Here is a 13320-nt window from a genome sequence, read left to right as displayed (position 1 = left end):
TCCTTCATCTTCCCTTCTCCTTAATGTTCTTCAAACAATAATGACATGAAGTAGGACATATGTTTTGTAGTACCCTACAAGTTTAACAAAGTCAAAATATTTCACAAATGTGACTGATGCTTTGTAACCCTACATATTTATTGATTAATTTCTAAGTTGCTTGTTTCCTTCCTGCTGCTCTTCATCTCCATATTCCTGGTTCTTCTAGTCAACTCCTGTACTTTTCTCTGTCTCTTGAAAACTTTTCTTTGGAACACTGGAAAAGGTTTCACTGGCAGTTTCTCTATAAGCTTTATTATCATAAGAATAAGAAGCAGAGTCCCCTTCTGTTTGACAGCTCACTTTTTGTTGGGCAAACTTTTGTATTGCCTCCTTAGCATGTTTTGCATCAAAAAATGGTTTGGACCCTCCAGGAAAAAAAAATTCTGAAGACAGCTGGATACAGCAACCTGAGTCTCAGATCTGCCTCTTGACATTCCCTGATTGTCAGAAGAAAATTTACTCCTCGTTTGCCTGATGTACAGTGAATAACCATTTTCCACAAATACTCTACTGTCTCCAATATTTAGTACTTTGCCTTCCTGCCACAGTTTTGTCAGAATCATCTCTTTCTACTGGTAGGATTGCATCTTTACTGTTAATGATCTAGGGTGCTTTCTCATAGCCAGGTTTTGAGTATACACATGATATGTCCTTTCAATTAACAAGTCATGTTGTGGAGTACCAGTCCAGTTGCTTATTTGTGTTTTCATAAAATTAATACTGTTCCTTCCAGCTTCTCTGGTACAAAAGAAAATCTCAGGTTTTCCCTACATGCTCTGTCCTCTAATTCTATTATTTTTGAAACATCCCTTCTTGAGCAGTTTTCATATTCAGCTAGTCTTTTCTTCATTTTGACCTCTGATTTTTGCAGTTTTATTAGTTCATCCAAATATCTGTTTAAAGATTCTTCCATTTTTTCCAGCCTTTTATTATTTGAGTTGACATACTCCTTCATTGTTTTTGTTTATTTTAATTAGGTCTGTGTGATGTTGTCTTATAGTTTCCTCTAGGATACTGGAAGTCATGTCTGGAGCTTGCATTGCTTTTTGCTGAACAGCTACAGTAGTTTACCCAGTCAGCGTTTCTTCATCACATTTTGTAGCTGATATTCCTTTGTGTCCTCTGTATTTCTTTTTTCCTGGCTTCCAGGCAGTGCATTTAAACTAGCCAATTACTGAAATTTACCCAGAAATTTAGGTCAACTGGCCTACTCTGCTAAGTTTCTGTTTTCCCAATGGGAGAGCTAGAATTAAGCTGTTACTCAATGTGCAGCCATCTTGGAAGTATTATGTTATCTATTGTTCTACCCCCCCCCCCCCACACACACACACACACAAATCCTGTCTGATCTGCATGTATTAATCTTGGTAGTATTTTCCCTACTCTCTCTCTCTCTCTCTCTCTCTCTCTCTCTCTGCCTGTATTGCCATAAAGCATTCATAATCACGATTGAGCACTGAAATAGGTCTATATGAAGCTTGAAAACTAGGGTCATTCCCTTATTTTTGAATCACAGAAATTACTGCTTCTTTCCTCCCTCCATTGTGTCATTAAACAGTTTAAAGCCAAATGTTCACCACCTGTTCTGTAAAACTCAAAATGGTACGCCATCACTACCCAGTGATTTCCTTTTTTTCATTTTTTTCCATGCATTTACTATTTCTTCTGCTTTAATTTTCTTAACATCTTTTCTTATCTTCTTCTAAAATTATCATCTTTGGCCAGTTCCAGTTTCCTTCTTCTCCTTGTCTCTCCCACTGTATCTCATCTCCTTTCCTGTACAACTTTGAGTAGTAACTTCTAAATCTTTGTAGAATGTCTTGTAGTTTCACCACTTTCTCTTTTCAGACCCCATCCCTTAATTCACATATCCCTCTCTCTACTTCCTGTTGCCTTAGTCTCATTGATAATACCTTTGTTGCTTTAGGAGTCAAGTGAAAATATACCTGTTCTTCAGCAATTCTTTTACTCCAAATATGCCCATCCATTTGTCTCTGTACAATTTTTTTAACTTTCTTTCCCTTTCCTTCCTATTTTTGATTACCTCCCTTCTTCTATTCCTATATTTCCACTAATTCCTTCGCCATTCTTCTTTCATCTTGCAGTATTTGAATCTCTAGCATTATTTTCCTCTTCACCTCATCTCATGCTTCTGTGTTGCTTAGTTCACACTGATCTAAAGAGTTCATTATTTGTTCTGCTAATAAGACTTTATCTCTTTCTTTTTCCATATTGACAATCTCCAGTGTCTCTTTGATCTCTGCTCTCTCCTACCTACTAACTTTAAGCCTATTATAGCATGGTCTGATAGTGTAATCGGTTGTGTTTTGGTTATTCTAACTGAATCTATGTGTTCTTTCATCATATATCCTTTGTCAATCCTTGGCCATGTTTTATACCAGTGGAAGAAAAAAATTGTACTCCTCACAATCTGCCTACTAGTTCTTACATCTCTAACATCTATCCATCCTAGTGATTTCATGCTTTCTTTCATAAATGTCCCTTCCTTAGATAGTTTCTTAGCTCTTGGCCCACCATCAGATTCCCTTCTTCTTATTCTTACTATTGTAATCCAGTCTCCTATATATATATATATATATATATATATATATATATATATACATATATATATAAATTCTCACACCTTCTTGAAATTGCATGGTCTCCAAAAAAGAGCCTTCATCTCAGTAATAGTAACTTTTTTGAAGGAAATAAACAGAAATCAAAAATCTTTTAATGCCTTCTGTTATTCCCTTTACACCCACATATCTTCCTCTTTTATCATCTAATTTATTCTCTGTCTTCATTGGACAAGTCTTTTTTAGCATTACTACTACCCTTCTTTGTCTCCTTTTCTTGCAAGAGCAGCTACCTACCATTTTACATCCCCCTCCCAAGTGTCTTTTGTCTGTCCTGTGTTAAGTGTTTCTTGTATCAGAAGTACCATTGTATCAATTTTTATCATATATGGTACCAATTTCTCTCATTCTTTTTTCCCTTTGTTTCTAAGTCCATTCAAATTCCAGGACCTAAGATCAGGTTGGAAATTACTGGACACTACTGTCATCATCTAGGACATTTTCTCTAATGCTAGCCAGGAGTTTATCAGTTCCTTCCCTTGCATTCCTACTTCAAGCACCAGCCAATATCACACTCTCTTCCAATTAATCTTTGGAGTTTTAGCCCCCCCCCCATTTCTTCCTATCTACTTTCCTACCACCTTATTCCCCATTTCTTAACTAACTGAATTATATACATATTTACATTTAAATTTCCATTTTTCAGAAAATTCTTTCTTCTCTTCTGCATGAGCTATCTCGGCCTCCACATCTCTGCCATAACTATGACAGTACATTTTTTTCTGCTGCTTGGGATCCCCTTATCACTCCACACCTCTCTCTGGGTCTATATCATATGAGCAAATGACACAAATTGCGAATGCTCATAATATCGAACGTACTGGACCTCAAAATGCTTTTTCTGAGATCGTGGTACAGTGAAGAATGGGATATTTGCCCTTTCCTCACTGTAGTGCGATCTCGGAGATGGAATATATATTTAGCGGGGGGGGGACCCACAATAGGAAGTTCGAGGTCCGGTACGTTCGATATTATGAGCGTTTGCAATTTGTGTGATTCGGTCATATGATATAGACCCCCTCTCTCTCCCTCTCGCCTCTCCTAATTATATTTCTTATCTAATTTAACATGCTTTAGTATCACCCATCTTTTCTCTTTCTTCTTTCCTTCTTTGTTTGTTATCCAGTTTATTAATTTCAATTACTAAATTCTTACTTTAACTCTTTGTTGTCTTAAAATTATTATATTTATTCCTCACTAGTGGCTCTTTTCAACTTCTCCATGTCACTCTGGTTATTTTGTTTTCTCCACCAGTTACAATTCCTTCTCTCTTTCCTCATTCTTTTTCCTTTTATTACTTCAGCAAGCATGTCTCTCTGTCCACAGTATCATACATGCATTGTAAACCTTCTTCCGTCTTTAATGTATATCTGTTTTTTTTCCTTCACCCTTTCCTTCTTTTTCCTTTTTCTCCTTATTTCCCCCTTTTTTCCAGCCCTCAGGGATATTTTATTGGATTGTGATTATGGACATCCTAGTATCTACTTTGTTCTTCATTGTGGCTGGTTTACCTTTACCCGTTCTGCTTATTCAGAGGAAAATAGAAAACAGAAAATAGAATATCCCTTCCTGTGTTTTCTGCCTCCTATTCAGTATGTTATTTCTTATGGTTTGCCTTCATCGGTATGAATACTCCCCAGTTTTTGGGTCAATCCTCCCCTTGCACTTATTTCTCTCATTATTACATCTTCACTTTAGTCCTACAGCCAGTTTCCCACCTTCTGTCTATCCAGTCATATATGCTTTGTCATATCAACCCCCCACCCACACTTCCTATTCACCTCCTTCTCCTAACCCAAGCATATACAGTATATATCACACTGACAATACCAACTAGTCTTGACTCTAACACAGATCACAGATTATTCAACACTTATTTTGACTGCATCAAATGTGTCAGAGTTGCAATAAGAGAGAGGGAGTACCAATCTAATTAACCTTGCTCACAACAACAGTTTCCTCTCCATCCCTCCCCCCACCCCAAACACACACAGCAGAAGCAAAGTTTTTGATTGATCAGTATTTACTTTGAAAGATAACTTTCAAGAGTTATTTTGACTGCATAATCCAATGTGTCTAGGCAGCAAAAAGAAGAAGAAAACAGTTTGCCTCATTCATCAGTAGTTACTTTAACCTACAGCAATAATTAATTTATATTTATTTTTAACTAAACAGTTTAAATTGGCCGATCAGCAGGAGTGGCTTTATTAATTACATATTAAGCTTACCTTGGTCAGTTTTTCTGAGCATAACAAGCCTTCCTTTCTCACATTAATGAATAGCAAAATCCATTTACTAGCCATCTCACTAACATAAAATTCTATTGGAAAGACCTTTTATTAGTTTACCAGTGGAGAATCCTGTATCCTTTTACTTCTACTTTCCAGATAATACTAGCTTTCTTTCTGAGCTTCTGTTGTCTCTGAAGTAATGGAAAATAACAGTTTCCATTTAAGTCATACTGTTGGTTGTGCTTGTGTTTTTAGTGTGGTTTTCTCATTTTTCAACCTGTTCTGAGGTCAAACTTGATTGGTGATTTGAGTGTCTCTTTATAATGGCCAGTGCTTCTTCAGGTTGCATAAAAGAGCACACCCTGCCATTGATGAAAATTTGCATGGTGGCAGGATACAGCAGGCACCACTGAAGTCCTTTCTGCTTACAAGCTCGGATAACAGGAATAAATAAATTGCATTTCCTTCTTGTTTCATGTGAGTCTTCATACTCTATAAAAACTCTGGTATTATCAACTTTTAACAGCTGCTCAGGTTGGCATATTTTATCTAAAATTCTTTCCTTGGGCTCATAGGTTTGAAACCACAGATCTATATTAAATAAACGAATGCTTAAAATGTCGAGTATAACATGCTCGACACAATTTAAGTGAACGTTTATTTAATTGAGAGCTCAAATAATCTAAATTAGGAGTTTCGAATGGTTATGTTTGGCCTACATGAAAAATGCTACATCTGATGTAAGCTCGTAAAAGATACACAATAAATATTAAAGCTGTACCTGTGTAGTTACGTTAAATGAAATTAAAGTTAGAGGTTATGTTTGTAACTGAAAGTACATGTTCCACTAAGCATACAAGTTAAATATATTTAATTGCAATGCATTACATACATACTTCATAGTCAGTATAAAATGAAGTACACCAAATCACTTAACATGGTGCTTTAGAATAGCATTACATTATGGCTAACAGAAACTGTTTCTCACCAGGTGTTGTAGGAGACTATTACGAGTGTGTCACGTCTCAGAAAGGGAAAAATATGCTCAATGCAGATGGGTATTTGTATAGCCTAGAAAAGGGATCGAAAGATCAGAAATACTGGTGTTGTAAAGGTAAACTAAAGGAATCCTGTAAAGGCCGTGCAGTGACTAAGAAATAAATGTATGGTGAACTATTATTAAAATGTACAGGGCATCACCATGCCTCTGATGTTTGTGACATTGAAAAATACATTGATATGATAAATTGAAGGAAACCGCTCGTACATGTAGGGATACCCGTGCTGCAGTTGTAGATGATATTTGTGCATCTACATCTACAGAGTATACAGCTTCCAACAAGGCGATCAATGTTACAGCAGGTAAACAGGGTCCGTCGTTCTTCAGTTAGAAATTATGTTCCTGCCTGCACTAGTTTAGAAACTGTAAACCCAAGTGAATGTACCCTAAAAGGGGACTACTTTGTCCAGAAAAGAATAACTGATATTGCAAACAAGATACACATTTTGGTATTTTCCAGTGTTGAAAATCTTAGGGATTTAAGTAAATCTCCTATGTGGCTGATGGATGGTGTGTTTTTAACAAAAGGTCAGTTGTGTAGACAACTATATAGCATTGATGGACTTCTTACAGTTGGTGGAAATATGAAGTGTGTCCCATTAGTTTTCTGCATAATGTCAAAGAAATCATATAAATGCTATAACTTTATGTGGGACTGTCTCACTGATTTGTTGACAAAAGCTAATCTGAAAGTTTCAGTTAAATTTATTTTAAATGATTTTGAGATGGCAGCACTTCGCAGTGTAAAACACAATTTCCCAGGTGTATATTCAAAGGGTTGTCTTTTCCATTTTAGTCAGGCTGTCTGGAGAATGTTACAAAGCTTAGGGCTAGCAAGGTTGTATGGAAGGTCTGTCAACTTTCAGATAAGTGTGAAAAAGCTGATCGCTTTGTAATTTTTAGATGTTGATGAAGTTGTTACAGCATTTCTACAGCTAAGTGAATCGTTTCCTAGTGAGGGTAAAGAGTTACTTTCCTATTTCTCAGATACATATGTTCTGGGCCATGCAAGAAAGCAGAACACTAGATTATCTTGTATTTCCAGATTCCTTCCTATGTTTAATATTGGGTTCTGGAATGTGTCTGCACTGAATACACTTTGTTTGCCTCGTACGCAAAATCAGATTGAGGGATGGCACAGATGTATCCCCTGTTTACTTGGACGGCGGATTTGTGATATCCCGTCTGTGCTGTCCATGCTCGTTAGAGAGCAGAACAAGGTAAATGAGACTAGATTCCGTTTACATTCTGCATGTCCTCCGTCCCCTAAAAAAAGAAAAACAGTTCTAAAATGTGACAGATTGCAACAGGTACTACAACATAAAGATGAGTATAGTACTCAGGATTTTCTTCGGGCTGTTGCAGTTCTTTTGAAAGTGTAACGTTTATTCTAATGTTCATCATCGAGCACATTTGGGGATTATTTAATGCTTTATTTCTGTATAATGTATATTTAGTTTGTTTGTACACTAGGTGTTTCACGTTTAGGGTGTGTATAGTAGTAGTATAGCTTGTTAGATAGTAAATACAGGTTTAATTCGGGGAGTCAGTTTAAACGTTTATTTTTGTTTACTACGTTCCAGTCTCTTATGTCACTTGAGGGAAGGTGTTGGCCAAACAAAACTTTTCGATGTTATGATTTTCGTTTATGTTGTCTTTTAGTTAAATAAACGTTCACTTAAATTGTGTAGAGCATGTCATACTCGACATTTTAAGCGTTCGTTTATTTAATATAGACTCAAAACCACACACTTATCAGTCAAGCCCTTGTTCCTTAGATCCCTAGTGTCCATGAGATTCTATAGGCTCTTTCTGTATATTTTTTCACTGTTTCTCTGCAGTCCTGTTTTTCAGACCTCTCTAGAGCACAAATTATCTTAATAGTTTTCCTTCTGACACTCTCTCTCTCTCTGTATATATATATATATATATATATATATATATATATATATATATATATATATATATATATCAGTTTGTTGGCACTCAAAATATCGAAATCCCACTTCATTGAAGCAATGGAACAATGAAGATCTTCCCAGAGTAAGTAACCATTTACCCAAAAGGAAACAAAACCCAAACCACACCATCCCTAACCCATCCAGGTGGGGGGGAGCTACACCACCCACATCCCCATAACTAAATTTACCAACTCTGAGATCACATTACAGTTGGGAAAAGGGCAAAGTTCACCATCTTGCAAAACAGTTTACTTACCCTGGGAAGGTCTTCATTGTCTACTGCTTCAATGAAGTGGGAGTTCAATATTTAGAGCGTCGACAAACTGAGAGTCAATAATATGGGATTTTGACAAAGTCAGGTAGACCAATATATATATATATATATATATATATATATATATATATATATATATATGGGTCTGCTTCTGATTGTCGAAAACACACTTTCTCGACATCCAGGAGATCAAACCCATTTAAGTGAAAGTGCACTAAATAGAAAGTGCACTTTCGTAAAAGCCGGTTCTCCGAAGCACATTACAGTGGGGATAAGGAAATATATCCTTTTCCCCACTGTAGTGTGATCTCAGAATTAGTAAATTTAAGTAGAGGGGGTGTGGGGGGGCTTGCACCCCGACAAAATACTGTTCAGAGTAGGTTTTTTTTTTATTTCCGGTTTGGAGAACCGGCTTTTGTGAAAGTGCACTTTCGATGTAGTACACTTTCGCTTTAATGGGTCTCGATGTTTCTTGTTCGAGATTGTGAAATTTCAATCAAAAAACACGGACCCATACATATATATATATATATATATATATATATATATATATATATGTATATATATATATATATATATATATCTGTATATATATCTGTATATATATATATATATATATATATATATATATATATATATATCTCTGTATATATATCTGTATATATATATATATATATATATATATATATATGTATATACACACACACACACACACACACACACACACACACACACACACACACACACACACACACACACACGTGTACATATCTATATATACATTCAATGAGTTTTTACTTCCATACAATCTGCCCTTGCTTCCAACGCTCCCATTCTCGTCTTTAAGTCAACATTTTATATTAGGTTTTGTAGAATATCTGAATGTTCATTCAGACCATTTTGCAGTTTTTATATCTTTTGCACTTGGGCTTGCATATTGTCTTGTAGAACTGCTTTTAGGGCCTTGATTTCAGTCCAAATTACCAGCAATGTTACCAGGCCTTCTTGCTTTGCATCCATTTCTCGTGGTTCAGCTGTCTGATCTAAGTGTTGTTTCTTGAATGTTTTCTTTTTTCTTACTCTCACAGCCATCTACCTTCTTATTCTTTTAATTCCTAATATATATTTAGTCTAGTCCTTCAGTATATCTTCTGCTTTAAAATGTTATATATATATAACATTATATAAATTTCCATGTGTTATAATTTCCTTTTTTAGGTCTCCCAATACATCTTCACTATTGATTATCATGTTTCAGTCCCCTCCCTTGCTGGAAGGTGATTACTTCTCCCATAATTCTCTTAAGTTCCTTAATAATAGGTGGAGTATACATACATGCCAATGCAATCCTCCTTCTCCATCAATAACCCCTTATTACCACAAACCTATTATTGTTGTCTTTCTTCTCCTCCTCTATCACTATTGGAGCCCCTCTTACAGTCAGTTTCATTACCCCCTTTTCCTTTGTCCCTGATACTCTGCTAAATAATCATTCAAAAATTCTTTATTTTCCAAAATTTCATGCTCATTTCAAAGCGTGCCTCTTGTAGTATTGTTATTGTACTTTACACGTCTCAGTATAATTCAGTACTCTTTGCTTCTTGTTTATACCTACAATGTCATTTGCATTTTATGATATAATTAATAAGGCAGAACTTATATTCTATATGACAGGCTGCTTGAATATATGTTACCAACTTGCAATTTATATGTTACATTACATTGCATTAGTGTTTGGCAGGCTGAACTTATATGGAATTGAAGCTTCTGGTCTCTGTTTAGACCCATGTCACTTTTCCCAGACATTTTGTTTCAATAAACACATTCAAAAAGCAAAAGACTATTTACATTTTCATTTTTAATTCTCCAAACTCTTTTAACTCACAATAAACACACACAACTATATACATTTTCCAAAAAGGAAAATTACCCCTCCATATATGGGCAGATGCCCGAGACAGACAGCTGCACCTGTTCCAAAGTTATGTTTAATCATGCTGACAATGCATATTAAAGCCTGTGTTACATATGTTCCATCCTGCACCCACACCATCCTTTCTTGTCTCATCTCAACTTCCCTCCCAGATGTGAAAAACAACTTGAATAATCAGAATTAATTGATTTATATCCTTAAGGAAAAATGCCCTGGCTATCATTAAATTAATATATTTTTCATTGTTACAATTCATACTGAGGTTGTTGTTACTACTATGATTGCATTCCCTGTATTCCCTTCAATGTAACAGCGCGGGTCCACACAAATACCCTCACAGTTCACATTTCAGACATTTCCTGATTTATTACCTATACCTGCCATTTGTAGAGCTCAGTTGGCAGATAAAAAAACAACAGTCACTGAAAAGACTCCTCCCATCTCACACTTAGCTTCTGCATAATATAAGTATACAGTTGACTTAAAGAGATTTATTATACTCATAACATTAAGAGAAGAAAAATAACTTTTTACTTAAAGTTTATACATATATTAGTAAAAAAGACAGAAGTTATTTACTTTCTGTTTCTTCTTCATTTCCTTCATTATCCATCTAAACATTAATGACAAGTGGGTAAGTATACTTTACAGTCCACAAGCAGTTTAAAATAACTCATAAAATTCCAGTCTTTTTTCCCTTCCTCCCTCCTCTTCTTACAGAAGAATAATATGTGAATGTCCCCTTAAAGTCTGCCTATTAATTTCCACCTTTCAGATTCTTGCTGTTCCTCTTCTTCATCATCTTAATCACCTACCACCAGCCTTTGGCTCAAGTCTAAGGTACTCCTTGTTTTTCTCATAAGCTTCCTATGCTTTTTCTGTTGCTCAATCAGTTTCCTTTGGAACACTGTAAAAGGTTCTATGGAAAGTTCTGTCTATGGGCTGTGACATTGTCAGAGGAATGAGAGGCAGAACCCTTTCAGCTTGCTTTCTCACTTTTTGTTGGATAAGCTTTTTGGTACTTTTTTGTTATTGGGGCAACACACTGTTTCTCATTCTGTATGGTTCTGACTGCTGTAATCATTGTCAAAAATGCCATGCATAATGATTTTAAATTTAAGGAAGTGTCGTTTGGGAAATTAAACCAAAACTTTCCCATTATTGGGCCAACACACAATTATCGTACAGGGGTCAGCCCTGAAGCAGTGGTTTTGACAGATTTCCTTTCTTTAACTGTGCGTAATTGTAGAGGCCTGGCTTTTGTGTGAAATTTTTTTTTTACTCCTTTTCTGCTGGAATCCAAGTGGTGGTTTTGACAGATTTCCCTACCAATCTGCATTTCCAATTAACAGAACTAGGGCATTATTGGACTATCAACCAGTTGTGTTTTGTAATGTGCACTTGAAACAGTGCCTGAAAAACTGCCATTATTCCTTTCTGTTATCATTTAGAAAAAGTGAAGACTATACCCACATCAGCAGCAGCAATGCAATTGTTCCGACAGCGTGCTATGACTCTAGCTCCTCATTACATCTGTTGCCCTGATAACGGAAAAGTACAGCGTTTTTTATTTACTCCTTCATCTGTTCTGCATTCAAGACTGTCTTTGCTCCTTCTGAAAAAAAATATTCTGAAAATTTTTTTGTGGCTCAAAGTGTTAATGCATCAGGTTGTGAGTATCAGCAGAGGTAAAGCAGGATTCAAATCTAGACTACAGATAGTTTTAGGGGTCTAAATAACAATTGACACAAACCGTTGGGGGGTTGGGGTTTGTCATAATGGTTAATATGTACATCTTGCAAACTGAAGGTACATGGTTTGATTCTCACCTTTGAGGGAAATTTCTAGTTCTAAAATTGCCCTCAAAGACAGCTAGCCTAGTACTTACCTATGAACTTATGAGGGAAGGTGGATATAGCAACTTGAATTTCACACATGTCTCTCAACAGCATCTGATTGTAGTGATAAACTCACTTCTGTTCTTCCTGGTATACAGTGAATAATAATTTTCCAGGAATACTCTAGTGTTCTAAACTGATAATATTTTACCCTTTTGCCATGGTTTTGTCAGGAGCAGCAGCTTCTGGAGACATGACTGCATCTTTACTACAATAGGCCTTAGCTTCATTCTTGTGGCCAGATTTGCAGCATAGACACCATGTGCCATTTATATTAACAAATCCTGATGTGGAATACCAGTCCAGTTGCTTACTTGTACTATCATAAAAATTAATGCAATGTGTTATTTCAAGTTTCTCTGGTACAGCAGAAAATCTTCTGCTAAATCCAGTATCTAGTTTTCATTGTGTTTATCTGCTTCTGTGACACTCTACCTCTCACATTTTATTTTAAAAGTATGATCACTGTAATGTACTTTTGCAGCCAACACTGAGCACCACTGTTCTATTTGCTTTCTCCAGTGTGTTGGCTGCTACACAGATGTGACACTCCTGAGAATGCAACCTGAGACTCCCCCTCCTGAATCTCTGAGACATTTTTCTGGCCCTGATTGCTATCACCACAGATGTCTCTTTTGACAGATTAGTGGTGGCTACTCTATGACAACATCCATCCACCCCTCCACCTTAAGACCCTGCTTAGTCACCTCCTACCATGTTGTTCCAACCCTGAACTCTAGGAATGGTTTCACTGGAATCTAGTCTCACCTGCATCCCTTGCCAAGATCCTTATTCCCACTGATTATTGTGTCTGAAATAACCAAAACCTCCTCTCTCACTCCTGTAGCATTTGGCTCCTTTGTTTCTTGCTCATCTCTCTATGTAGCCTTTCTGCAACATTTCAAATCAATCAGCTAATCAAACTTCATGCATGCATCTCTACAACTATTCACGTTACAATATTAAAATAAACAGATAAGCAATATTCAACTATATAAAGTGATCCAAGCAATTATACAGAGAAGCCATTATTAAAAAGGGTCCCTCCACTGTCCATCCTAACCCCCCTCAGCATCTCATGTAACTGTATCTGTCCCTGTGCTGCACATTTTCCCTTTTCCATCCCTTCTGTACTTTTCCTACAAGTCATCTCTAGTTTTTAATTCCTTTAGCTTTCTGCCCCACCCAGCTGGGTATGTGATCTACCTTGCCTATTTCATTCCAGCACTACTTGTGGTACTGGCTCCTGCATAATCATTGGTTCTGTTTCCCCTTTAGCACT

This window comes from Protopterus annectens, chromosome 1.part0, assembly GCF_019279795.1.
Source record: "Protopterus annectens isolate FY-2018-M chromosome 1.part0, PAN1.0, whole genome shotgun sequence".
In the NCBI taxonomy this organism is placed as follows: domain Eukaryota; kingdom Metazoa; phylum Chordata; order Ceratodontiformes; family Protopteridae; genus Protopterus; species Protopterus annectens.
This window is presented reverse-complemented; position numbering follows the sequence as displayed.